Raw genomic sequence first — 25917 nt, 5'->3', positions numbered from 1 at the left:
TATAAAAGCCTCAGGGCAAAATATTGTACATTGAGCTAATCACTCACCTCAAAAGGCTAGAGTTTTTGGTGGCAGGAGAGGGTGAAGGGGAGGGTGATGCTAACTTTGTTACCTGTGCCTTAGAAACTAAACATTTTCTCCTTTTTTCTTATTTTTTCAATTAAAAAAAACTTAAGCCTATACATTACATGTAAATAAAGACTTAATCTTTCCATTGGGATACCATTTTTGTCAAGTGTTATGACCATTAATAAAATTTCTTCTATATATTAATAATATTTGGGGAGGCAGCATGACCCAGTGGATGGGGTACTGGACTAGAAGTCAGGACACCTGGGTTCTGCTTCTGGTTCTACCACCAATTTTGTGTGTGACCATTGACAAGTTGCTTCACCTCTCCATACCTCATTTTCCCCTCCCATCCTTTGTCAACCATGTCTGTTCAGATAATAAGCTCTTCAAAGCAAGAACTGGTTCTTGCTGTGTGTCTGTACAGGGCCTAACACAATGGGCCCCAATGTCAGTTGGCGAAGCCTCAGAAAAATCTGGTATCAGCATAAAGATTCAATTTATGAGTTCCATATATGCGAGGAGGGTCTCAGAATCATGTCACTGGCACTCCCCTATATCAGCTCTGGTCACTGTCGTAGCATATAGAGCATGAGCCGCCTCAAACAACAGGAGCTTGTCAAGGAGATCAGCAACAAGATGGCTTCCATCTTTTCTCTGTTCCCAGCCACTATGCTCTTTTGGGAACCCTCACTACAGCACAGGGACAGGTAGGGGCTGAATCACATGACTGCAAGGAAATATAACAGAAATAGATTGTGACTCTTGTCATCCCCTCTTTTCTCATATTTGTTGGCAGATATAATGGTAAGCTTAGGGAGAAAATCCTCCAAACGTGCATAATGTTCATTAATTATCTTAGTGTGTGTAGGTGTTGGCTTCACTGATTTTTTTTCACCACAATTCATTTATGAAACTCAATCTTTTCAGATGACAGCTTCTGCTTGAAATGCTTGTTACAATCAAGACATGGACATAATGCAAAGATCTCGTTTGTAGCAAAATGATTCACTAGGACTTCACTAGGCAACAGAAAAAGGGGCCCTCATCAATTCCACGTTTCATCTGCCAAGGCTTATATCTCTATTAGCTCTCCTAGGCTTTTTACATGTGATTTTCAAGGTGCTGTCTGAGAGCTTGTGCACTGTTTCTTTAAATCTGAGGCAGAAAGCCAGTAAGGAGGAGTTGGAAACATTTCCAGGCAGGAGCTCTGAAGCAAAGAGAGAGACTGTCATAAATATAAAGGGAAGGGGTTTAGAAGCTCTGATACAGTACTATAAAATCCTCTTACCTGTAAAGGGTTAAGAAGCTCAAGTAACCTGGCTGGCATCTGACCAAAATGACCAATAAGGGGACAAGATGCTTTCAAATCTGGGGCAAGCGGGGAGGCTTTGTCGGTCTGTCTGTGTGATGCCTCTGCCAGGGACAGATCAAGAAAGCAAGCAATCCAACTCCTATAGAGTTAGTAAGTAATCTAGCTAGAAAATGCATTAGATTTTCTTTTGTTTTTGGCTTGTGAAATTCGCTGTGCTGGAGGGAATGTGTATTCCTGTTTTTGTGTCTTTTTGTAACTTAAGGTTTTGCCTAGAGGGATTCTCTATGTTTTGAATCTGACTGCCTGTGAGGTTATCTTCCATCCTAATCTTACAGAGGGTTTCTTTTATCTTTTTTTGTTCTTCTAATAAAGTTCTGTTTTTTGAGAATCTGATTGGGGTTTTTAGTGTCCTAAAAACCGAAGGCTGGTCTGTGCTCATCTTGTTTATTCTCAGTCCTCCCCAGGAAAGGGGGCGTAAGGCTTGGGGGGATATTTTGGGGGAAGACATCTCCAAGTGGTCTCTTACCTGATTCTTTGTTAAATCGCTTGGTGGTGACAGCATACTGAATCCCAGATATGAGGAATTTTGTGTCTTGGGAAGTTTTAACATAAGCTGGTAGAAATAAGCTTGAGGGGGTCTTTCATGTGGGTCCCCACATCTGTACCCCAGAGTTCAGAGTAGGGAAGGAACCCTGACAGAGACCAACTGCTTTAGGTATAATACGATATTCCTTATTATAGGTGGGGCTGGTGGCACTGCCAATTATTAAGGTTGCCCCACATTTCCCAGGATAAGACCCTGTTTTCCTTTCCTTAACCTTTGCCAAACTTTAACCATTTGGGCTGAAATTTTCCATGCCAGGTGTCTGCTTCAGGCTGAATTGTTTGAGAAAATTTCAGACAAACAGTTCAGCCACATCCTAGGATGATACTAGGGGAAAATTCCTTGTTTTGCTCATGTGAAAAAATTCTGGCAACCTTTTCTTTGAACAGCTCTAGCACCCAATGCCTTGGAGCCGGGAATTGAAATTTGTCAGGGCAGCAACTGTTGTGTCAGGGATGTGCATTTTGCCATCTCTATGAAACTCCACCAAAATCTGGCTGAGATAGTGACCAGGAAAGTGACTCTTAGTGTGAGGCAGGGGAAGCACTGAAAGCGGGTGCCTGGGTTTATTTTGACTGCATGGACTATATGTCACAAAAATGCTGACCTCCTCTGATTTCCAAGACTTTCTAATGAGATCTTGGATCCTTTCAGCACCTGTTGGAAAGCACTAATGGAACAGCAGCTCTCACCAAGGGTATGTCTACATTTCAAGCTCGGGGTGTCATTCCCAGCTCGAGGAGACATAATCAAGCTAGCTTTGATTGAGCTACAGTGCTAAAAATAGAAGTGTAACAGTGAGCAGCAGGTGGGGCTAGTCACCATGAGTACACACTCATCCAAAACCACAGGCATGTACTCGGGGACAGCTAGCCTTTTCTGCCATGGCAGCTACCCTCTATTTTTAACACACTGGCTTGATCAGAGCTAGCATCAGTATTCTCCTCAAGGTGCAAATTACACCCCCATTTTGAAGTGTTGCCAGACCTTGAGGGATCAAGCACTGCCTGGCTTCCTCCCACGTAACTCCCGCTGATTTCTTCCCAGGCAGTTTTGCCTGAGTAAACAGTTTAGGATTTTGTCTGAAAAGAAACAAGAGTGCTGTTCTGTGGTGGATCCAGTTATGGATGGGTCCTTGTAGGTACAAATCTCCTCATTTCTGTCATGGAGGAGTCATGCCTTTCACATGTCGTGTAAAGATACTGTCTGCTTGAATTCCATGTAGGTGGGGTTTTGTGCCCGTCAGGGTGTATAGCAAGTGGTGGGAAGGTGGGAGCAAATAAGCTGCCATTCTCTACGGCACTGGCCATTGCTCTTCTCCTCCTAGATTTCTATGGTGAAATTTGATCACAAGGTAATGTAGGTCAAAGCCACCTCTACAGCTGCAATTGGAGGTCAGCTCCTGACTTAGCAAGGAAAGAGGAAGAAAATGAATGGTTCCAGGAAAACTCAGCAAAGTGAACCTCAAGGGATTTTTGTTCTGAGATCTCTGGACTTTGTCTTGTGCACCTTGGATTTGCTACAAAACACACACTCATCAATAAGAGCCTTTTCATTGATTTTAACGGGCTCTGGATCAGGCCCCTTCTATAGCAGCAGTCTGAATTAAGCCAGTGTGGAATTTGGTATGTACAGGAAATGCAGGATCACCCTTTACTTTACCTTATTCCTATGCTAATAGTACTGAAAGGATTTTCCATTCCCATTAATAGAAGTTATTTCATATTTAGACAAGGGTTAATTTTTTCAAAGTGGTAAAATATTTGCTTCCCCTCATTGCCTAGAGTTAATTTCCACACAACACTAGACATGTTGTGTTTAATATCTTATTGTATACGTGAGTATATTTCAAACAGATCTATCAACTTTAATAGAATTTAATAGCCTAGCACTTACACTCCACAACTGCCATAAAAAACTTCCACTGAATTTTAAAGTGTTTTGGCGCAATCATTTGAGATCATAGTTCACAGAGGGGAGTTTGTGTCACTATGGGCGCTCTCTGGTAACTTTCATTCCCAGTGCAGGTGACAGAAGAGGAACATGTATGAAAAATACAGTTAACGTAGACCGGGCAGGGAATGTAAGCCAAATGAGTACTCCAATTGCACACTGTGTTCGCTACTATAAATTGTTGAAGGCAAAATGTCGTTCACTTTACTCATGCAAATAGTTTCTGGAAGTCAGTGGCATTACTCCAGGGATTTGGCTCTGCGTGGCCAGCCAATCAAATTGCTTAATAATCTAAAACGTCCTTCCTCCTTGATTCCTTTTCTCTCTTTGTTCAGTTGAACATGATTCTTCACTGCATGCTGGAAGGACAGACCTTCAGAATTAAATCCTTGTTAATCCACATGACCTGAACAATGCAGGAGGCAGCAAATATGAGCTTCTACAAATTGTCCTGCCAGGTACCTGAAACAGGAGAGAACTACCTCAAGGTAGTTCAGACTCTGTGCCAAATCAGGTCTTGGCCCTTCCACTGAGACAGACAAACAGGCCCGTTATTGCCGCTTATGAAGGCAATTTGTGTGATCTGGACACCTGGCCATTAAGAATTGGACGGGGACCGCCAAACTCGTTTTACACAGACTGTTACAAAGCACTCGCTAATGACTTTATGCCAGTGCTTTGAACCCAGCTAAAGGCAAAACTCTGTATCTCATTACTAATCGTGTGGGTTATGCAGCACGCCTTAGTCTTCTGATTTTAGAGTCTGCCTTCTGTTACATGTCTGAATGGTGTATAATATCATAGAACACTCTATTGTAAGTGAGTGTCGGGGCCAGAAAAGAGAGAAGTCTGGTCATTATTCTACTATTGGCTGGCAACGCATGTTAGCTGCATGGTAACCTATAAGCAAAAGCTTTCCTCATAGATTCTGGACCCAATCTGCAGCTTTAACTCAGGTAGGATCTTACTGAAATTAAAGGTGCTCAAACTGTGCTGAGTGGGAGCAGCATTTAACCCTAAGATAAAGGGATATAGTGTGAGTTTTCTTGATACAGGACTGCAGTGGGCTTCGTCTGTCCACTTATTCTCATTAAGCAGCAATCTGCGGGGTAGCGGGGAAGAGTAACAAGACATAGGAAAATAAATCTTATAACTGAATTGTTCATGTCACAGCCTTGATACCAGACAAGTTTATTGAAATGCTAATTGAAATAAAGCCCCTTGTTTGGAAAAAAAAAAAAGATTAAGGTAATATATAGTATAACATTAAGATAACTTTGAATGAAATACGTTCTGTTAATAGAAGTTCATCTCAAAGCAAACAGAGTACTGTATTTTTACTTCCTTAGCTAGAATATGGGTAATAGAGAGGTTAAATTGTCTTCCAAAGCATTATTTTATTCATGGCAAGATAACTGATTGAATTCCATGTATCAGACTTCCTTCATACTAACAACAAATTACTCTTTAAAATGAAGATAATGTCAATAGTGGGTTAGCAGACATAATTGGAATTCCAGCATCTTGGGCATATATTTCATATTATCTCCAGAAGTGAAAGAGAAGTTCTCAGGTGAAATAACAAGCCTGGAACATTTTGTTTTGGTTTTTTTGCTGTCTTTTTGGCACCTTTATTTTCATTATTGCAGGTGAAACCTTCAGACTCATCTGCTTTATTAAAAAATGAAGATATTTATTACTCATTAAAGACCCAGACCATTTGCAAATCTATTTTATTTACACTGTAGGGTCTGAGAAAATGTAAATATCCTGGGAAATAATTATATACTGTCTGTAACTTCAGGTGACAACACTTCTCTGTCCTTTTGTGATGGCTTGATTGTATTTTTTTTCCTAGACATATACCTCCATACAGAAAAGTGGTCAATATAAGTTGCAGGTTCTGCAGATCATATATAAACAGATTTCTAGAACTATATCAAGGTTCTGGGTTTTTTCCTCTTTTCTATTCCCTTCCTCTTCTTTGTTGTTCTTTCTGGTGCTGGAACTCTTCCCACTTTGTTCCTGGGTTGTACTAGTTACTCCCTCATTTCTCCTTAATGAGGAATCTCTCCAGCTCTCCTCTCTGGAGATGGGTTTGCCAGCTGTATGGCCTTTGCCAGCTTCTCCCTCAGCTGGTCCTTTTCCCTGAATTATCCTCTAGGGTACTCAGCAGGCAAGCCTTGCCTGACTGATGTCTCCTGTTGCCTGCTCTGCAATATGATGGGAGGCAGCCTCTATATTGGTCCCCTTCTTGCTGCTCATTCGCAAGTGGTTGGGCCCTCAAAGAAACCAGTGAGAGATTTCCTCTCCAACACCTCTTACCCCCAGAACTGCTTCACCTCTCCCAATGTCTTCCAGGTCCTCGTACATATAATCAGACCTTTCAATTTCTTAAAGGGCCATGCCATACAACAGGGTGGACTGACCACTGGGACCACTACCCTTATGAGGCAGACTATCTCGTCAGACAGAGACTGCAGCTATTTCCCGTTCTAAGTGCAGAGAGATACTGCAGTAGCTCAGATAGCAAAAAAATTGTAACTACAGGTAAATATTGAGATTTTCATAGCAATCACTGTGCACGTGCATGTGAAATTTACATATATACACATTTAGCTCACACACAGTTTAATCCATATAGGAATAAGGCAGGAGTGTTTCATTATTAAATCAAGTATGCTATTCCTTCTGGGCCATATCCTGGGTGATGCTCATCCCCTACCAAGCACCTGCCACTCCCATTTCCATGACAAGGCGACTGACTAGCTCTGCATGAGGAGGGGAACATCAAGGAGCAGGAATCATCTCTATCCCAGCCTACGATTAGCAGAGCTACACCATAACCGCAGCACTGGAACTGCATTGAAACCCACAGATCCTGCACCTTGGTCTGCAGTGCCAAATGGCTGGTGCATCCATTTAATCAGAGCCCTACCAGTCCCACCCCGGGCACAGGGAACTCTGGCACTGTGCAGATCTCTAGCATGTAGGGAGCAAGGCCCTGCTGTTAAGAGTCATAGCATCATGCCCAGCAAAACTGTATCCGTCACCCAGAGCAGGGCTAAGGCGAGGCAGGGTTTTCCCCTTATGGGCCAATCAGAAGGTATTGCTCAGTGTCCACGTGGCTTCTATATGAGCCCGGTTGATGGTAGTAGGCAACCTCCCTCACTGGAACAGCATCAATTAAGGAGAATTGGGCCAATCCCCTGCTACTAGTGGAATTTATCAATTTGGAGAAGTTAATTGGGTTTGACCAGCAAGACACGAGGAAAACCAGGTCAACCCCAGTCTGGGATCTGAGCCAGTGTTTCTAATTGATTAAACGAGATTTTATCAGCACCATCCTAGATGCTGCTGTAGTACAAAGCAGCAGCTGACAAGCTAGTGACTCTGGAACAAGCGAAGAAGATTATAAATTTATGATCAGGGGAAAACTAGTTTCTGTGCTGTGGGAAGGCCTAAAACCAGAATGAAGATTCCTGGAGCTGGTTAGCTGACAAGTATTTCTGAAACTAAGAGGCCATGGCAATTAGGGAGCGGAGGAGTGTAATGGGGTTCAGCGACTGCAAGAGCACCATCTCCTGGCCAGGCATGGCATAGGATTTTCTCCTGTATGGCACCCCTGCTGACGGTCAGTCACTCCATCACTGTTTCTCTTCCCATAATTCAGTGCTTTCTCTTTGTGACTCAGCTCTCTAGCTAGGTCACTATATAGTCCTCTCTTTCCAGTGTGTCAGATTCCCACTGGACAAGGTATCTGTATGCCATGTTGGGCAGTCATCCGGTACAAGTGTGGGTCCAGCACTACTTTCCCAGTGGCTGGTAGGCCCACCCCCTACTCCAGGTTCCAGCTCAGGCAACCTATGCCTAGCAACCACAGTCTACTCACTCGCTAATCCTGTTACTGGTTCCCGGGGCTCCTTCGTACCTCACTTCTCTATCTTCTTGCCCACCTCTGGGTTTTCCAGATTCTGCTTACTTCACTCCCAGTGGTACTCCACCTTTTTCAGCTTCTTGCCAGACTCTCTAGTCCAGGGCATGATCCCAGGGTGTACTCCCCCCCCAGAAGTCCTCCTTGTCCCTAGCTAACTCCCTTTCTCTCTTGGAGCTCCTAGCTGCAGGCCCCTTTTGCTCTCAACTTCTGGGCTTTACACAAGCTTAACGTGTGCACGCACCTGGGATTCATCTTCAGTTAGATTTTTAGTCCCTGGCTCTCTGCCAGGTGCAGCCTATAAGGTGCTCAGGCCTTGAATGGGATGGACACCGCATCACAAGGAGATAGTTTCAAATGGCGATTATTTCATGTAAAATCAGGACACGCTGGGGGAGAGCAAATTCCATGTGGGATGCCAAGGACCCAAAAACAATAAATGTCCAGTGATAACAATGAAATGCCTATTACTGGTGAAACTATTCCTCTGGGTGTGCGTATGCATGTGGGTGTGCACTTAGTCCCTGGAATCTGAATAAAGCTCAGGATACAGTTAGTGATTCAAGGCTTGTTTGGCATTATTAATTTGAAGAACTAGACTGGCAAAAATCGTGGCTGCTGTGTTGGAGACTTTTGCCCTTGAGCAGAATGAACCATAGACCTCAAGGAGACGGGTCAGGTTGTCTCACTGTAGCTGGGGAAAAACACAATTTAAGACCAAACAAATCCCACTGATATTAATAAGTGTTATTTAAACCCCTTTGGAACTGGGAACATTATAGCTAAATGCTGGGAACAGCATGCATTGTATAATTCAGAGAAGCAAAGCATCTTCTTTTGAAATCTCTGGTGTTTCCAAACTGCTGGAGAGAGCAATGAATGCAGCTGAGAGGTCCATGCCCACACTACGGGCAAGCTCATCAACTTTTGTAAATCAGCACAACTCCAATTAAGTCCCATAGAACAACCTAAATTAGCACCAGCTGAGGAGCTGCCCCAAACTCAGTATGAATCAATTTTTCAAACAGAATTTCCCCAGCAAAATTCTTACAAGTGCATTGGTCTCCATAGCTGCATTGCAGGGTGATCCTTCTTCAGCTTCACATGCTTAAAATATTTACTGAAATTAAGGGCACTGGCAGGTCAGCTAGGACTGGAGAATTTTATTAAAGAGCTGGAGAAGTCATTTACTAGTGGAACAAAAATTCTATAAATCCAACCAGACAGTATTTCCCTGCTGCTGTTTCTACAGAAGAAAGGAAATGTGATTTAGAGATAACTTTAAATACTACTCATATTCCTCTTCCTAAATCAGTCTTATGAAAGTAGAACAAGGCATTAAAGCCATTTGTTTCTATGAATGGAGGAGACACTAGTTTTACCTCAGGGTCAGGTGATGACTTGGGTTTGCTGGTTGAAGCTAATTAACTGCTATAAATCAATTTTTCTCCCCCAGTGATTAGAATTTGGACCCACTGTATTTTTTAATTGATGCTGTTTGTGTATTGAGGCTTAGGACAAAGGTGAAGTCAAAATAATTGCTCACTAGCCCAGTGAGCTGCCAGAATATTTCACACGGTTGCTCTAATTGGATGTGGGAGATGGAACATAGTATGAGGTGCAACACTATGGTCAGCGCTTTACTAGCAGAAGGATGGTTCGTGGTATGTGCCTGTGTGTGTGAAAGAGGGTCACACATTTGGAGCTATGTGTGTTTCTGCTTTGTCTGATGCTCAAGTGTTTTTATATCCCTGGGCACAGGAGAACACCGACATGGATTAAGCAAAATTGGAACATGCTAGAGTGACTTTAGAATGCATGGCTCATTTGACACCAGTGCAACATCCTTGATTTCACTGGACTAGCTCCTGATTTATATTACTGTAAGTGAGAGATGAATCAAACCCATTGTGTGGCTGAAGGAGGGATTTGCTGTGCAAATCCAGCCCCAAAGAACCCTTTGAAGTACATCTTTAATTAAAGGTTTTCCATTTTATTTTTTAATCTGAAGTCAAGGAGAGAAGAAAGTCGTTCTGAGGGCAAAACAAAACTGAAGCAGTATCTCAGAATAATTTCTGTGATAGTTGTGAAATTACTATGTCACAACCATACTACACAGCAGATCTGCGAACACTGAGCTGTCATCTGTAGCTTGAGTGGCAATGTTGTATAATGTTATTAGCATTAAGCACACTGGGATGTGATAGCTTGTGGGGGTTAATAATGAGGCATATACTCTTTCCCCTTCGGTACACTCTTGTCAATCCAGAACCAAGAAAATAGTGAGGCCTAACATTGCTGCAGAAGTGGATGTCCTATCTTTATACCAGGTGCTTCCCCCCATCTCTGGTTTAGGAAGAATCTCATCATATGGTCTGACATCTCTGCACATAGTAGATTTAGATGAATCTTGAAGCTTGGTTCTGTTGTAAGTAGCAGATGAAACTGCAAAAGTGTTATGTTCTTTTCTTCCATGTATCAAACCTAGAAAGACTATCCAATACTCCTGGGGTAATTCTGCACCACTGCACATGTGCAGAATTCATGTTCCCCTCCAGATTTCTTTGCTTACCCGCAGAAAAATGACTTTCTGAGTAGGAAGCAAAGGGAAGCCACAAGAGTGGTCATGTAACCACCCCCCAGTATGTTTTGGGTGCCCAGGGCAGCCGGCAGAGAGGTAAATCACTGTGGGGCAGGGGGTAGGACTGGGGAAGACCCAGCTGGTGGCTCCTTCCCTGCACTGGGCTCACTTAATTGATGACTGCAATGGTGGAATAATGGCCAATGTGCAGAAGAAGGTACACTTTTACAGAAGGTTTATAGAGCTGAGGTCAAAGGAAGTGGAGCAGTAGGCTGACTGTGAATGAAGTTGGAAGATGCAATTTTGAGGGATTTAAGAAGTCTAAACCCTCTCATTCCAAGTCTTGCTGAAGGAAGAATATCTGCAAGGGTCATTTCTAGATGGAAGTCGTCTCTAAGCCCCACCCTGGCTACATAGTTACGTGAATCTGCTGCTGCTATATGAAGATAAGGAAAATCTCTTCTCCCCGCCACCCAATTATGAAAGTGAATCACATTTATGTTTCTATTTGCGTCTGTTTTGCCCAGTTTCCTGGCCTGTATTTCTCATCATCTGAGTCAAAAGCAAAAAAAACGGTAGAGGGCTAACAATCAACACAAGGCCCATAATGGGTTCAGCTGCTTACGTAAGTTTAAATTGAGGTCAGATAGGAATAGAGCACCATTAATTAAGAACTACGCCTGACTGCTGGAAAAATCACAAGTGGCAGGGTTTGGGGCAGCTCCCTAAACAGCTATCCACAGTGAAAAAGGGTTATTATTGCCACTCGCTCACAAACCGTTGCTGCATTCTGTTGGAAGGCTACGAAGAACGATCTTGATGAAGAATAAATACATCCTGTTTGTGCATGACTTACTTAACTCAATTGAATTATTTTACCTTTGTATGTAAAATAATTCTCAGTTGCCAAGTTATGATTAAGTAAGTTCACTCCATCTCAAAAGTTTGAGTAAATTAAATGATGAAGGAAAAATGAAGTCATGCTTTTTAAAAGATGAAAATGACTAAGGAGAAAGAGGCTGAATTCTAACCCAAAATACCCCAATCCACCATTGACACTAGTCTTTGATTCTCTCATGGTTTGCCGAAATATATTTTGCAAAGGTGTGTGAAAATATAGAGTGTTTTCATAGCAGTCATCATGAGCCAGTATTCTGAATCAAAACACTCTACTGCTGTCAATCTCCTGGAACAGCACGGAGAATTTCTGTCCGACAAACGCAGCAGTGACAAACAACAGTTCAGTGACTAATCTCTTTCATTGGATTTAAAAAGGCCTTTGAAAAACAAACACAGAATATAGATGGTGTCCCCTACATTAGTGGTGCAATTAAAACTCTCAGGAGATGATTCCCTGTTGCCCTGCACACTGTGCAGTCATTCATGCCAGTGCAAAGGGTCCTCATATTAGTGCAAAACACTATGAGTCATATTCTGATCTCAGTTACGCTGGGAGTAACACCACGAATGAAATCTAAAAGCTTAGTCCTGCAGTGTGATCCACAAATACTATGTCCCTGCATTTGTACAGAACAATACTGATCTCTATGGAACTCCATGTGTGTGTAAAGCTCTGCCTGCATGGATCAGATTGCAGAACTGGGGCCTAAATATTGTCTCATAGACATAGACTTATGTAAATCAGAAAGGGAGGGGACATCTTAGTCCTTCCTTCTATTAATGCTACGTTCACAATCATAAAATGTCATCACTTCGATTACAGATAGTGGCAGAGAATGTAAATGGTCAAGTCATTTAAGCCCGATATTTAACTTTGGTGAAAAAGAAAAAGTGGTTATAAAATCTAATACATGGTAAACAGAAAGATATTTATATTTTGGGGGGAAAAGTGAAAACCAACTACAACTGCATTTGCTAGTATGTGAGAATCAAGAACTGAAAGTGACAGCATATACTGCTGTTTCCCTTGTCCAAACTGAGTGACATGCAAAGCTGCAGTAATGTACACAGAGGCTCAGTTTTATACATTGTGACTATCCTATGGAAGTCAAGGGGAGCACTACACATTTAGGGCTTGCAGGATTGGGCCCTTTATTTTATTAGTGACACAGGGAAGGAACTTGGTTGGTTTTTATTTTATCTTGACAGTTTCCCGTTAAGAATTTGAATATTTTGTAAAGAGTGAGTATAAAGGAGAAATGTCCTCATACTTTCCATGTTTGTAGATAAGTTTATATCCTGTTTTAGATCGACCTGTATGATCTTGCATGTCACCTCTGTCATAATGTACAGCGTTGGGCCCTGATTCTACCACCACATCCTTCTATGCATAATCCCACTAAGGTCATGTCCTTGCAAATAAAAGTAAGCACATGCACAAATGGTTGTGGGATCAGGGGCACTGACTAGAATTTAGGTGTACCTAAACTAGGCAGGTTTGGCTCTTTCACATTAAGGGCCTGATCCTACAATAGAAGCAGGGTTCGTCCCTAACTGAGAAAATCAAAGAGGAAAAATGGCACACAGCAAATGTTATTTAATAACTGAACCAGGGGACTCTATGAAGTCAATGAACTGAAATACTGTCAGACAAATTGGCTAAAAACGTTTCTGCAATCTCAATTATGAATAACTAAGAGTGGGTTACAAACATTTAGAGTATCAGTGGGTTTGAAGCTATTATCTTTAATTATGTCTCAATGTCTATTCCAGCACATTGACTCCTTAGAGAAAGAAAGAGTAGAAATATTCTATCGATCACCAGTGGAAAACGTGTGTTCAGCACATGAGGTCATGTTAATATATTTGTTTGGCAAGTATTTTAAATTATTAAGAAATGAGCCAACAGAACAATGATCTACAAAATAAACTCACATTGTTAACACTAAGGATAGTGGAGAAATGTGTGATTGCTAATGCTGCTGCCCTGTAGGGGGGATTGTGACTCTCTTCTGAAGGCAAATGAGTCCACCGGGCCTTCAAAAGTGCAGTCAGCAGTGCCGCGGAGCTAAGGCAGGCTAGTCCCTACCTGTCCGGGCTCCGTGCTGCACCCTGGAAGCGGCCAGCAGGTCCGTCTCCTAGGTGGGGGGACTACAGGGCTCTGCACGCTGCCCTAGCACCGGCTCTGCACTCCCATTGGCCAGGAACCATGGCCAATGGGAGCTGCGGGAGTGGTGCTGCAGACAAGAGCAATGTGCAGAGCTGTCTGCCGCGTCTCCACCTAGGAGCTGGACCTGCTGGCCGCTTCCGGGGCACAGCATGGAGCCAAGACAGGCAGGAAGCCTGCCTTAGCCCCCTTGCTGCACCGCTGACTGGGAACTACTGGAGGTAAGCTCGTGCTCCAACCCCCTGCCCCAGCCCTCAGGGCCCCCCACAGCCTGAAGCCCTCTCCTGCACCACACACCTCTTATCCCCGGCCCCACCCCAGAGCCCACACCCCCAGCCATAACCCTCATCCCCAGCCCCACGCCACAGCCTGCATCCCCAGGCGGAGCCCTCACTGCCCCCGTACCTCAATCCCCTGCCCCAGCCCAGAGTCCCTCCCACACTCTGAACCCCTCATTTCTTGCTCTACCCCGGAGCCTGTACCCCCAGCTAGAGCCCTTACCGCTTCCTGCACCCCAATCCCATGCCCCAGCCCAGTGAAAGTGAGTGAGGGTGCAGGAGAGCAAGCCACCGAGGAAGGGGGAATGTAGTGAACTGGGGGCAGGAACTCGGAGAAGGAACGGGGTAGGGGGCATGGCCTTGGGGAAGCAGCAAGGCTAGGGTGTTTGGTTTTGTGCGATTAGAAAGTTGGCAACCCTACCCAAAGCGGTCACCCTGATTCGCCTTACCCAAGGGATGGCTCTGCCAGCAAGAAGAGTGCATTGTGAACTTATAATGATTAATGTAACTGTGGGTGTGTAGTAGGGGTTAGTTGCTTAGAAGTGTGGAAGGGATGGCACAGGGAATAGCACAACACTGCCTCAGCTTCCCCAGCCTAGCCTTCAGAGCACTTCAGTTATGGTTTGGCTTAGCCCAGTTGGCCAAGTCACTGAGGGAGTTCACTCCCTTCAGGGATAGTGGAGTCCCCAAGCCAAAGTTCAACACAAGCACAAACTAAAATAGGCTTCAGCCCTGCTGAGCTCACCTTTCAGTCCCTTTTCTTTCAGGTGGGACCCACCTGCAGCAGTTTGCCTTAACACCCACCACCAGGTTCCTGCTAACCAATCAAACTCTCAGTCTGTATCAAGCCAGCCTGCCCATTGGAGGCTCTGACAGAACAGTCTTCAGTCAGCTGCTGGCCCTCAGGCCTTTCACATAACAGGGGAGCTGCCAGTCTGTGCTCCTGACCTGGGCGCTCTCCTTTTAATTGCCTCCCTCCAAGTCTGATAGCTATGGTGAAGTGGGGCAGGACTGAGTGAGCCCACAGCAGCTCATGATTTGGTTGGGGATCGGTACTGCTTTGAGCAGGGGGCTGGACTAGATGATCTTCTGAGGTCCTTTCCAACCCTGATATTTTATAATTCATCAACCCTTCCTGGTCAGCGTGGGGTTTGTGTACCCCATCACAATGGGATGTAGTCAGATGGGAAATGCCATGGATTATCTTCACAGCCCTGGCTCTTTCCTCACTCTTTGAATAGCTAGAGCATCCATGCTGTAAAAATTTGTGTAAGTCACCCATTTGGTACTTGGAAGTGCTAGTTACTTTATAGGTACAGAAAACCTAAGTGTATCGGAATGAGCTAAGGGGAAAGGAAAGAGGACAAAAGAAGAGAATATTCTTCAGGGGAAAGTACAGAATGTTTATTAAAATGAAAATTAACAGGAATAAGATGAGGAAGACGAGAAAAGTCTTTTATCATCTAAATCCCAATCCATGTGGGCAGAACCTGCACCTATTCAGAGTTCCATTTATAACATATAGGTCCTTAGATGTGGTGACATTCCTGATCTCACTGCAACAAGCAATGGCTTTACAGCAGTTGCTGAAAAAGATGGGAACTAAAAAGGGCATGAAAGTGACTTTGCCTAGTTGAGTAGACAGTCACACTGCTCGCTGTGTTATTACATCCCTTGGACTTGGCTGCATATTGTAAGATAAGCAGCTCCGTTGTCTCGGTACGTACAGCATAGGAATGCTGGTAGTAGCAAGACTCCAGAGTAGCTGAGTAAGAACAAGACAGAAAACTGTTTGCTTTTTTTAAAGAAATGTTTGAGTGTTAGGATGAAATACAGAAAAGTTAGTAAAATTCTATTACACGAGAAAAAAAGTGTATTGTTATGAGTTCTTGCCTTGCATCTCATGCCATGGTGCCACTAGGCAGAGGCATTAGTAGTTTGGGACTCTAATGCATGCTTGTTATTTAACCTGAGTTGCACAAGTTCATTTTTTCTGTTGTTGTCTGAGAACAAATTGCAAAATCTTACAGAGTTTCTGTTTACTGGTAAATTTGTGTTCTACCCTTATTCCTACTATCTTAAAAAATGTTAAGAGGGCCTGCCTGGAGTTTGTCCTTCATATATCAAAGCATCGCACCAGATTAGCACACCATTGTAATTAGAGCTGGGTGAATAATGGATTTTTTGCGGGTGCTGGCAATTCCCAAAAAAATCAGAGGAAAAAACTGGCTGGAGTCAAACTGAAAACAAACTTTTTCCAAATTTTTGGCAAATTGAAAAGTTGAAAAAATTGTTTAGAGTCATTTTGCTTCACCCAAATAAATAAATTTAAGGGAAATTTTGAAATAAAGTAATTGCTTTTGAAAAGTTGAAATGCTTTTCTTTGAAAATGTTGAAGGAATTTTTTCAATTTTGTTTATTTTTTACAGCAACAATTGTGGATTCATGTCAATTTCACGCAAAACAGGTGTCACTGAATCTGCATTTTTTGCTGAAAAGAGTTTTGGTTGAAAAATTTTGCCCAGCTGTACTGGTAATCTCAAAAAACTAGCAAGGCATCTGTCACAGTGAGTACAAATCCAACAGCCAGCACTACCACAAGGGGTGAATAATTAGCTAAATAGATGATTAACCAAAGCCTGATCAGACTGGGCTATTTGTATGGGGAAAGATGTACAAGTCTGGACGTTTCTAATAGCAGAAAGCAAGCTGCTCTAATAAAGGGCTGTTTCTTTGGTGGGAAATAGGTCTGACAGATTTTGCTTCATTGTAGAACATATCCATTTTCATTTTGATTGTACAAAACACATAGTTAGGGAAATGGCACTTAATAAAACACATGAACTCAAACTCTATCAGATGAAGAGCTATTATTCTTGATGTTGATAGACCCAGTTTAGCCCTAAGGCTCAATGTTTGAAGATATATCGGGGCTAGAGTTTGGTTTTAAATTTGATGGTCTGAAATGTGACAGGCTTTGATGGTACAGAGGCACATTTTGGAGTTCCCTGCATCTCAGCAGGAATCTGGCCCGTTAACCCCGGTACAAAATTATTCCCATACAGCTGGAGTAATTAGCAACCGGTAAGTGGCTATCTGAAAAATGCACCTTGGTGCTGGTTTAGAAATCATCCAGCGTTGATAACTCAAGTTTAGTGCTGGAATCTGTCTGTCTGGTGTTTTCACTGGGTGAAGTTCACACATGTGCAGCAGGCCAGCAAAAGTCGTCTTCACTAAGGCTGGTTGAAAATTTCCTATCAAAATTGTTTTTCAATTAAATGAAGCTTTTCACAAACTGCTTTTCAAGGAAATTTTCAATGAAAAATTGAAAATCCATCACCTGAATGCTGCAAAGTTTTGGCTACAAATTGAAAACATTCTTTCTGAATATGCTTCAGATATGCCACAGTAAATTAGGGGAGTTGTGCTCCTGTGTCTCATTCTCTTCTATGGACTGGGCTCCCCACCTGCACTACATCTCCCATGATGCCCTGTCTTCCCTCTCCAGCTGGGGAATCTGTGGTGCATCACTGGAGATGTAGTCTAACCAGGAAGCCTGTCAACAGAGGAGAATGAGAGTATAAGGCACCCAAACTACCACTCCCATGAGGCACCATGACAACATGGGAAAAAAAGGTTTCCTGAACAGCTCTATTCTTCACTATTTAAGTACCACTAGGAGTTATTGATGCTTGAATGTTGTATAAGCCTTGTTCTTTCTGCAGAAGGGTTACTTTTACCATTATGGATTCTATCACTGTGGTATCTGAATGCAGCCAATTCATAGGTACTAAGGCCAGAAGGGATCATTATGATCATCTAGTCCGACCTCCTGCACAACACAGGCCACAGAATCTCACCCACCCATTCCTGCAATAAACCTCTCACCTATGTCTGAGCTATTGAAGTCCTCAAATCATGGTTTAAAGACTTCAAGGAGCAGAGAATCCTCCAGCCAGTGACCCGTGACCCATGCTACAGAGGAAGGCGAGAAACCTCCAGGGCCTCTTCCAATCTGCCCTGGGGGAAATTCCTTCCCGACCCAAATATGGCGATCAGCTAAACCCTGAGCATATGGGCAAGATTAGCCAGGGGTGTTTTGTTGTGGTCACTGAGTTGTGGGTAAAGTAAATCTAGCTGAACCCTAGTTATGTTCTTTCCGTTTATGGAGTGGAAAAGAGAAACCTATTTTCACAGCTTACATTTTATTTATTTTTAAATTAGTTGGCCACATACTTGTTGGTATCATTTTATGACATGACAATCTGCAGGGGAAATCTTCACTTTTGATTATTCAGAGCCCTGAATTATGACACTACTCTCTCACAAAGTTAATACTCTCTGCCATAAAATAAATGTTATAGTATTCTGACTGCTGTTCTAGACCACAGGGCTATTTGTCACTGGTGGTATTTAGATTGCCCTGGTCTCTGGTCAAGGGAAGACCCTAAGTAATTTTCTTCCGATTAAAAAATATATTAAAACAACTTTCTATTCTGGTAACATGAGCAACGCCATAAATTTATTGGTTTCTATTTAAGTCATATGCTGCCACATAATTTTCTAACAAATAACTATAGGGATGTATGTATCATACCATATGTAAGTGTTACCAGTTTCCATGGCCCTTTACAAACACAAAGGAAGACAAGGTCCATGCACAAGAAGCTTAAATCTCTTCATATAAGCAGTCTTCTCTCATGGGATGGTCTGCATTTCAGTTTTATTACGTTGCCATTTAATAATGTTATAAGTCTGATGAGGCTCTCTCTCCATGACTTTTTTACTGACCAGTCTGCAGCTAGTCACTACCCAGCTCACCAAGCCTTTTTACAGTCTCTTTAGAAACTGGTTTGAAAATGAAATGTGAATCTTGTTGTTTGCATAGCTTAATCTTTAGGATGTGACTCTGACCATTATTAAGACTGAGGGACACCAGAAAAGGAAAAACTCTGGAATAAACGTCTTCTGCCAAGTGAAGACTTCTGCAAAGGAAGTCTTCTGCCAAGCGTTGTTGGTAGCAACAAGGGCCAGGTTCAAATAGCTAAGGGTCTATGATGGAACGGAGAAATCTTACACTGGCAGGAAAGGGGTTAAAGAGAACCTATTGGCCTGTTCACTCTGCTATACCTGCAGCCAGTTACCAGGCCTAGAAGGTGCAGACAGGAGAGAACCGGGCTCAGTTCAGGGCAAGGAAGAGACAGGAGGTGGCTCCATCTCTGTCTATGAGGGAAGTGTCAGTATCAGTCTGACAGCCGGGACAGTTGTAGGAGGAGAAACACTGCATTCCTGACCAAGAGAGAGAAACACCGTTGAGACTGGGGTGCACCCAGCAGTGAGCGAACTGTATACTCGACTGTAAGGATGGTGGTGGTAGGCCCCCTCCAACCTTGCATCTACCCCAGCCCAGAGGTCCACAATGGGGGTGCTACTCCAGGGGAGGCACTAAAGACTGTTCGGGCTATAGGGGCCATGCTACAAACTGAAGGGACATAGGTAGGAAGTAGCCCAGGACAGTGGACTTCACATAGGGCTCTGAGCTGGGACCCTGTGGAAAGAGAGGGCCTGGGTCCCCCTACCATACCCTCTTATAGACTGAGGCCCAGATGTGAGTGGAGGCAAAAAGATTCCCAGCCTAGGGTCAGGAACCAGGCACCCAACTCTGCCAGCGGTGTTCACAACTAGGCTGCCTGACTCTTGGAGCACCCTATTACAGGGTCCCTCTTAAAACGAACAAACACCATAGAATTGAGCCCCATCCAGAACTTCTCCAATTAGTAAATACTTCACCAGGGCACCCTTAATAGGAAATATTTCCCCACTCACAGGCATTGAGTCCGTATATGAAACAAGGACAACTTTTTTATGGGAAAAAGGAACGTAGCCTCACTCCCACTCCCCAGCAGTAACTTTGGCCATAGTCTGTTAACTCAGTTCTTCGCCCACCAACGTGAATGTCCAACAGTACTTTTACCATGTCACTTCTCCCTTTCCTATCTGCTAAACCCATTCATCCCAGAATCCTGAGGTGCACTTAGGCAGGCCTGTCTGAAGTCCTTTGGCAGCGCTGCCTGGTCCTGCACTGAAGCTCCAACACCTAACCAAGCTATACCAATTTCAGCTTTATTTAGTGGTTGTTTGGGAGGAGCCTCACAGGAGTTCAGGCAGCTCTGCTGCTTTAGCAAAGAGTCCTCTCTACATTGTAGCCCATCAAGGCCATGCCTCTACATCATCTCCCATCAAAGAGTTCTTCCAATGATGCAGAATCCACAGTGGAGGAGAATCAGTAGCCTATAAGATCCTTAAGCAAAGCCTTGCCACAAGGTAGGAGTCATTTTCTCTTCTCTCACTTCAACTTCATTACCCAACCAATTCTGAGTTTGTGCATAGTTATGCTGATTCCCAAAGTGGCACTGGAGGAATTCAGGGTAGAAATCCTATGCAAATGAATCTCTCACTGTAGCTGTTCCAAAATAGTTAGGGACAGAAAGCTCATTCTCCTCTGGAGCTTCTGTCCATCTGGCAGTTTGTGTAAATAGTTTATGCAAACAAAGCAGCTCTGTGGCCATTCTTCCCCAGATCACCAACAGATGGGAGAAGAGAACTCCTTACCCTTTAGAGCTTTTGGCCAGAGGATTTACAAGCATCCTTTTTTTACAGTTAGATTATGACATGGATTATGCACTCATGCCATGGACTACACACCAGCGTACTTTCTCCTGCATAGAGTAAGTGGGTTAAGGCAGTCTGGGGAGAGGCAGAGAATGGCCAGAACTTTGGCTTCACCGTTCCTATTTAGTAGCCAGTGCAGCTGACCCAGCACAAAAGAGGGAGTACTTTATTGTTGGCATAGATCCAGGAGCAAGAAGGAGCCAGAGGGGGAATTGTGACTCAGAAGTGTCCCCGGCCACTACTCAGGATTGTGCCTAAAGTCACAATCTAGCCCTTTGGCACAGTCCCAAGTGTGTATGTGTTTGTTTTATTTTAAAAAAATCTACAATCCAGGTCATGTACAAATGCTCTGCTGGCACATTCTAGCTGCATATTATGAAATAATAGGATCAAGACTAACAAGACTATCAGACACAAACACTTTTTTGTTTAATTTTGCAGTGACTCCATTTAAGTATTATATTAAATATTGAGTCTCCATATTTTATTTTACTTTAGTAGGCATTTATAGGTTAGATAAAAACCTACAGCAAACTAAGGACATTTGCGCTATAGCACTGCACCGATAATCTGTTTCCTCTTATCAGGGTTTTTACAACAGATAACTGCCTCCATGTAGAAGCCACAAGTGCACAGACTGGTAGACAGTACTGCAAATGAGAGAGTTAAACACAAAAGTTCTTATTTTCAAGTGAGGGCCATTTCAATCCCACCAAAGCTAGGCAATTGTTCTGTGCGGCTATGCAAGAGACCTTGGTGCAGGAATAAAATGCTATGCCTTGGGGGAGCAAATCCAGAGCCCAGGAATGCACTATAGACTGGGGAACTCCATAGGAAGCCTTAGTGATGGGAGATTTTATTTCACATGCTACAACCTGGACAATAGTTACAGGACCAAAAACTTTATGAAAAATGGGGTGAAATCCTGGCTTCATTGGAGTCAATGGGAATTTTGCCACTGACTTCAATGAGGCCAAGATTTCACCTGGAGGGTTTTCAGAACTGGCTGATTTGGTTGATAGTGATCAAGCAGATCTGGCTTCTCCCCTACATCTTATTCAGTACAAACATGTATTTTACCAAGCACCCTGATGTCTCAGCTTCAGCAATTTCACAGGTTTTCCTTGTATCGTTGCTCCAGTTGGGCAATCCAACATCCAGAAAATATCTAATAAAATCTTAATGGTTTCTTATCCTTTTCCTTTCAGAACAGCTTTGCTATCGTCAATATGCATTTCTCCTTCAGCATTTAATATATTGAAATGTCAATAATGCCTTGTTCTATAAAGTACATCAAGTACTTTCATGTTGTATCCAGCCTCGCAAAACTGCACTTGAGCTGATAAACAACAGCCATAAAATGGATAAAGGGGGTTGTGTTGAATCAGAATAATGGAAAAATTGCTTTTTTGACCCAAAAGATTAAAAAAACAAACTTGGACCTTTTTGTTGACTTTTTGTTTTGAGGCAGTGAAAGTTTGAGAACTAATTATTAGCACAGGGTTCCTTAATTCTGAAGTTTGTTTAGAAATATAATGGGCCAAATTCTCCGCTGGCACAACTCCAGTGAAGTCAGTGGACCTATGCCAGTAGAGAATTTGGCCCTATGTCTGTCTGTCTAACTGCCACCATTGTGTCTGGAATCACCTCCCAATCCCAGTGCAATAGGACTCTGTTTTATCCACGGTCCAGGACCAGACAAGCGCAAGAGGCACCTTTGCATGCTCCACCTCATCCTCAGCACTATATCTGCAGACAAGAATCAGGCCCACATTCTGTAGGTAAGACTCAAATGTCCTGATCCTTATTTGCACACACCCTTTACACTACCAGAGCAGTGTAAAGGGGTCTTAAAGTGGGTGTAGATCATTCATTATGTGTGTGTGTGTGTGTGTGTGCGGGGGGGGGGATGGGACAAGTTCCAAAGATATTTTGCAGCTTAACTTCTCTTTCCTGCACCATCATCCCATCTCTATGAACAGACAAATCTCTTTCTAACCTTGCAATGTCTTGTAGGAACGGTGCTTCCAGCTTGCTTCAGGGAAAGTCGCTCTAAGGCCAAAGAAGAAAAGTTAAATTATACACAACAGTAAATTTAAATTGTTTATGTTGGGTTTGTCTTAAAATAGCTTTGTGCATTCTTCCATCTACTTCCCATAAGTTTTTACTATGTTCTGAATTACTGTAGCAATGCATTTCAAAGTCGAGCGGAGTTTAATTAGACACAGTAATGAGGACATGAACAGTTGGAGAAGCAGAGATTCTTGGTGGGAGGAGGGGGGGAATGTTTTCTTTCAAGAAAATTTCTTCTTGAACTTTTTCAGACAACTTGCTAAGAACACTGTAGTCAGTCCAGCTCCCTACAAGACCACAGGATATGCCAGATCCTGCTATTAAATTTAATTCCCAAGATTTCCACAAATGTTACTTAAGCCTCACTACACCCTGGGGAGGCAGGAAAGACACCAAGAAATGAAGTGACATGCTCTTTGTCACACAGTGAGTACATGGCTGAGCCATGAACAGAACCCATGAACCCTGACTTTGAACTCCCTACGTAACTCACTAGATCATGTATTGGTAGCAAAGATAATATTTGCAGTTCCCTTCCATTTTCCCATGCATCCAACTTAATTTCCTTTTATTTTCTTTACTATTGCATTTCCTGAATAACCCACTGTAACTTAAATCCATTTATGCATTTAACTATCTGTACTGGGCCCTCCTAAGGTTGCTTTATGCTATTGCGTAAAGCCATTTTAACTGGTCAGTGGAAGAATCCCCCTGTGGGAAGCCACAGAGGCTTCTATCCCATTTCTGCTCCTGGTCCCTGGCCTAGGGGGCACATCCAGAAGGGAGGGACAGTGGCTGGGGTGTCTATTCCCAATCTTCCAGAATGACCCTTTGGGGCCCTGGAGAGCTGGACATAAAGGAGAGTGGCTCTGCTTTATGACTTGGACCACTGTAGTGAGCAGAGGGCCACAAAAACAGGTGGGACAGAAAGGTAGTTTAAATCCTATGATCTGGGCCAAATAGCTTGCACTATTGATGTCTACTAATGTAACATAACACGAATAAAATACTGAAACTGAAAGTAATCATCTTTTGTTTTATTCAGAATGTCAATTAGCTTTTTATTCCTTAAATGCTTTTGTTTTCATTCAGATATTATTTGCGTAAAAGCCTTTTTTTTCTGTATTGCCACAGAATCTGCAGAAATGAAAAAAAAAATGGTTAGCACACTAATGCTAAATATCTAAATGCAATTTTTCAATATTAGTGAAGGATGGAATTTTCACCATTATACCCTGTAAATCAATATCTATAAAGCTTGTGACAGATTGTTCTGCTGATAACTCCGCTGTTCACACGAAGGACCTTTGATTTCTATTCTGATGCTGTTTCAAAGTAAAATCTTAAGGCTCAGTTCTGTTACCCTGCACTTTTTGTAGTCACTTACACCTGTGCAATTGGAGGGCAAAATGGATGTAAAATGATTCCATTCTATACTTGCTTTACACTGGCTTAAGTGATGCACCAGGTGCAGGGCAATGGTGAATCAGGCCTTTCAATTCCACCTACTTATTTCATTGTTTTCTATAATGATGTATTCAATAAGTTAAGGATAAGCATGAATATGGCTGGCACTTCAAAGCAGAAAAGCAGTCTGTCCCTGCTCAGAAGCCAATGGATAAGAAGGCAAAGAGGACTTTCTGGTGCAAACCAATAAATTAATATTAGAGAAATAAATGGAGAGATGGTATGCTCCTGTTATCAGGCCACTATCCTAGGACTTGAGAGACCTGGATTCAAGTCCCTGCTCTGCTGCAAGCTTTCTGTGTGACCTTGCACAAGTTACTTAGGCCCAAATCAATGGGTGTTAGGCAAGTAAATACCTCAGTATCTTTGTGCCTAAATTCCTCACATGTACAATGGATTTTTTTTCCCTACCTTACAGGGGTTTTGTGAGGCTAAATACGTTAAAGACTGAGGTGTTCAGATACTGTGGGCTATATAAGTACTATAGTTAGTTATTAATACTTCAGCATGCTAGTTATATTGCTGAGGTCAGACAGGTTTGCAACTAGTCAGATATGGTTTCCCAATAAACACAAGGCTTCAAATAGAAGGCGAGATCCTTCGCTGCTATTATAAATCAGTGCAGTTCCATTGATTTCCAGGGAGCATTGCCAATTTACAACAGTTGAGAATCTGACACAAACATAGTATAAGGAAAAATTCTGCAGAAAATACATTTGTAGGATTTCTATCCTTTATGGACTTTGGCATTATGGAGATTATTTATCAGATACCCTCAAATTTCTGCTATAGGAGGATTCCTATGCAAGGCTCAAACATTTATGATATTCAAGAAGGTCAGAATACTTATATTCCAAATGTGCCATCTGTACAGATAACCTCATCTTAGATACTTTCCCAGAGACAGAACCAACTCCTGACTACTTAAGGGACCAGAATTTAATCAGTTAGAATGTCAGCTTTTCGTTACAAAACCAATTACAAAAAAGATTCCCAATCTGTATCAATTCCTACTTGACAAACATGAAGAGCTGTGTTTGAATATTGGCAAAATAGGAAAGGGATCTGAATGTAGAATATTCTGAAAATGAATTGAGAAATGTTTGTGAATAAGCTGAAATACGCTGGGCCAGTTCCTTAAATTGTCACAGCTCCATCAAAGTCAAACATATGCTTAGATGTTTTGCAATTGGGGCCTGAATTGTTTGTTTCTTTTTCTCTGTAGATGAAATTAGAGCCTTAGTCACTAACATATGCTATTTGAAATTTGTTAGCTATTCTGCATTGTTTCAGTGTCTTTTGATAGAATCCAGGAATGGAGGAGATCTTTCTGGTCGTCTACTCCACCCTTGTGCGAATGCAGGTTTATTAGATGTTGTCTAATTTAAAATGACTCAAGTGATGTAGTTTCAAACACTCCCCTTGGGAAACTATTGACATTCCAGGAAGTGTTTCCTGACAGTCAGCTTATTTTCCTTTGTTCTGTTTCATTCCTTTATTCCTATATACCCCTTGGTGCCAATTTAACCTATTCTCCATATTTAGTTAAGCTGCCTCTAGTACAGGGGTCAGCAACCTTTGGCACACGGCCCATCACGGTAATCGGCTGGTGGGCCGCGAGACGTTTTGTTTAAATTGACCATCTACAGGCACGGCCCCCCGTACCTCCCAGTGCCTGTGGTTTGCCATTCCTGGCCAATGGGAGCTGCGGGGGGCTGTGCCTGCGGATGGTCAATGTAAACAAAACATCTTGCTACCCGCCAGTGGATTACCGTGATGGGCTGCATGCCAAAGGTTGCTGACCCCTGCTCTAGTACTTTGAAATGTAGTTTCAAGATACTAATAATATAGAATGTATAGTATATTCGCTTTTAATTGTTTTTGGCATTTCTTAAGAATGAACA

Source organism: Caretta caretta, chromosome 15, assembly GCF_965140235.1.
Source record: "Caretta caretta isolate rCarCar2 chromosome 15, rCarCar1.hap1, whole genome shotgun sequence".
NCBI classification, from domain to species: Eukaryota; Metazoa; Chordata; order Testudines; family Cheloniidae; genus Caretta; species Caretta caretta.
Note: the sequence above shows the minus strand (reverse complement) of the source record.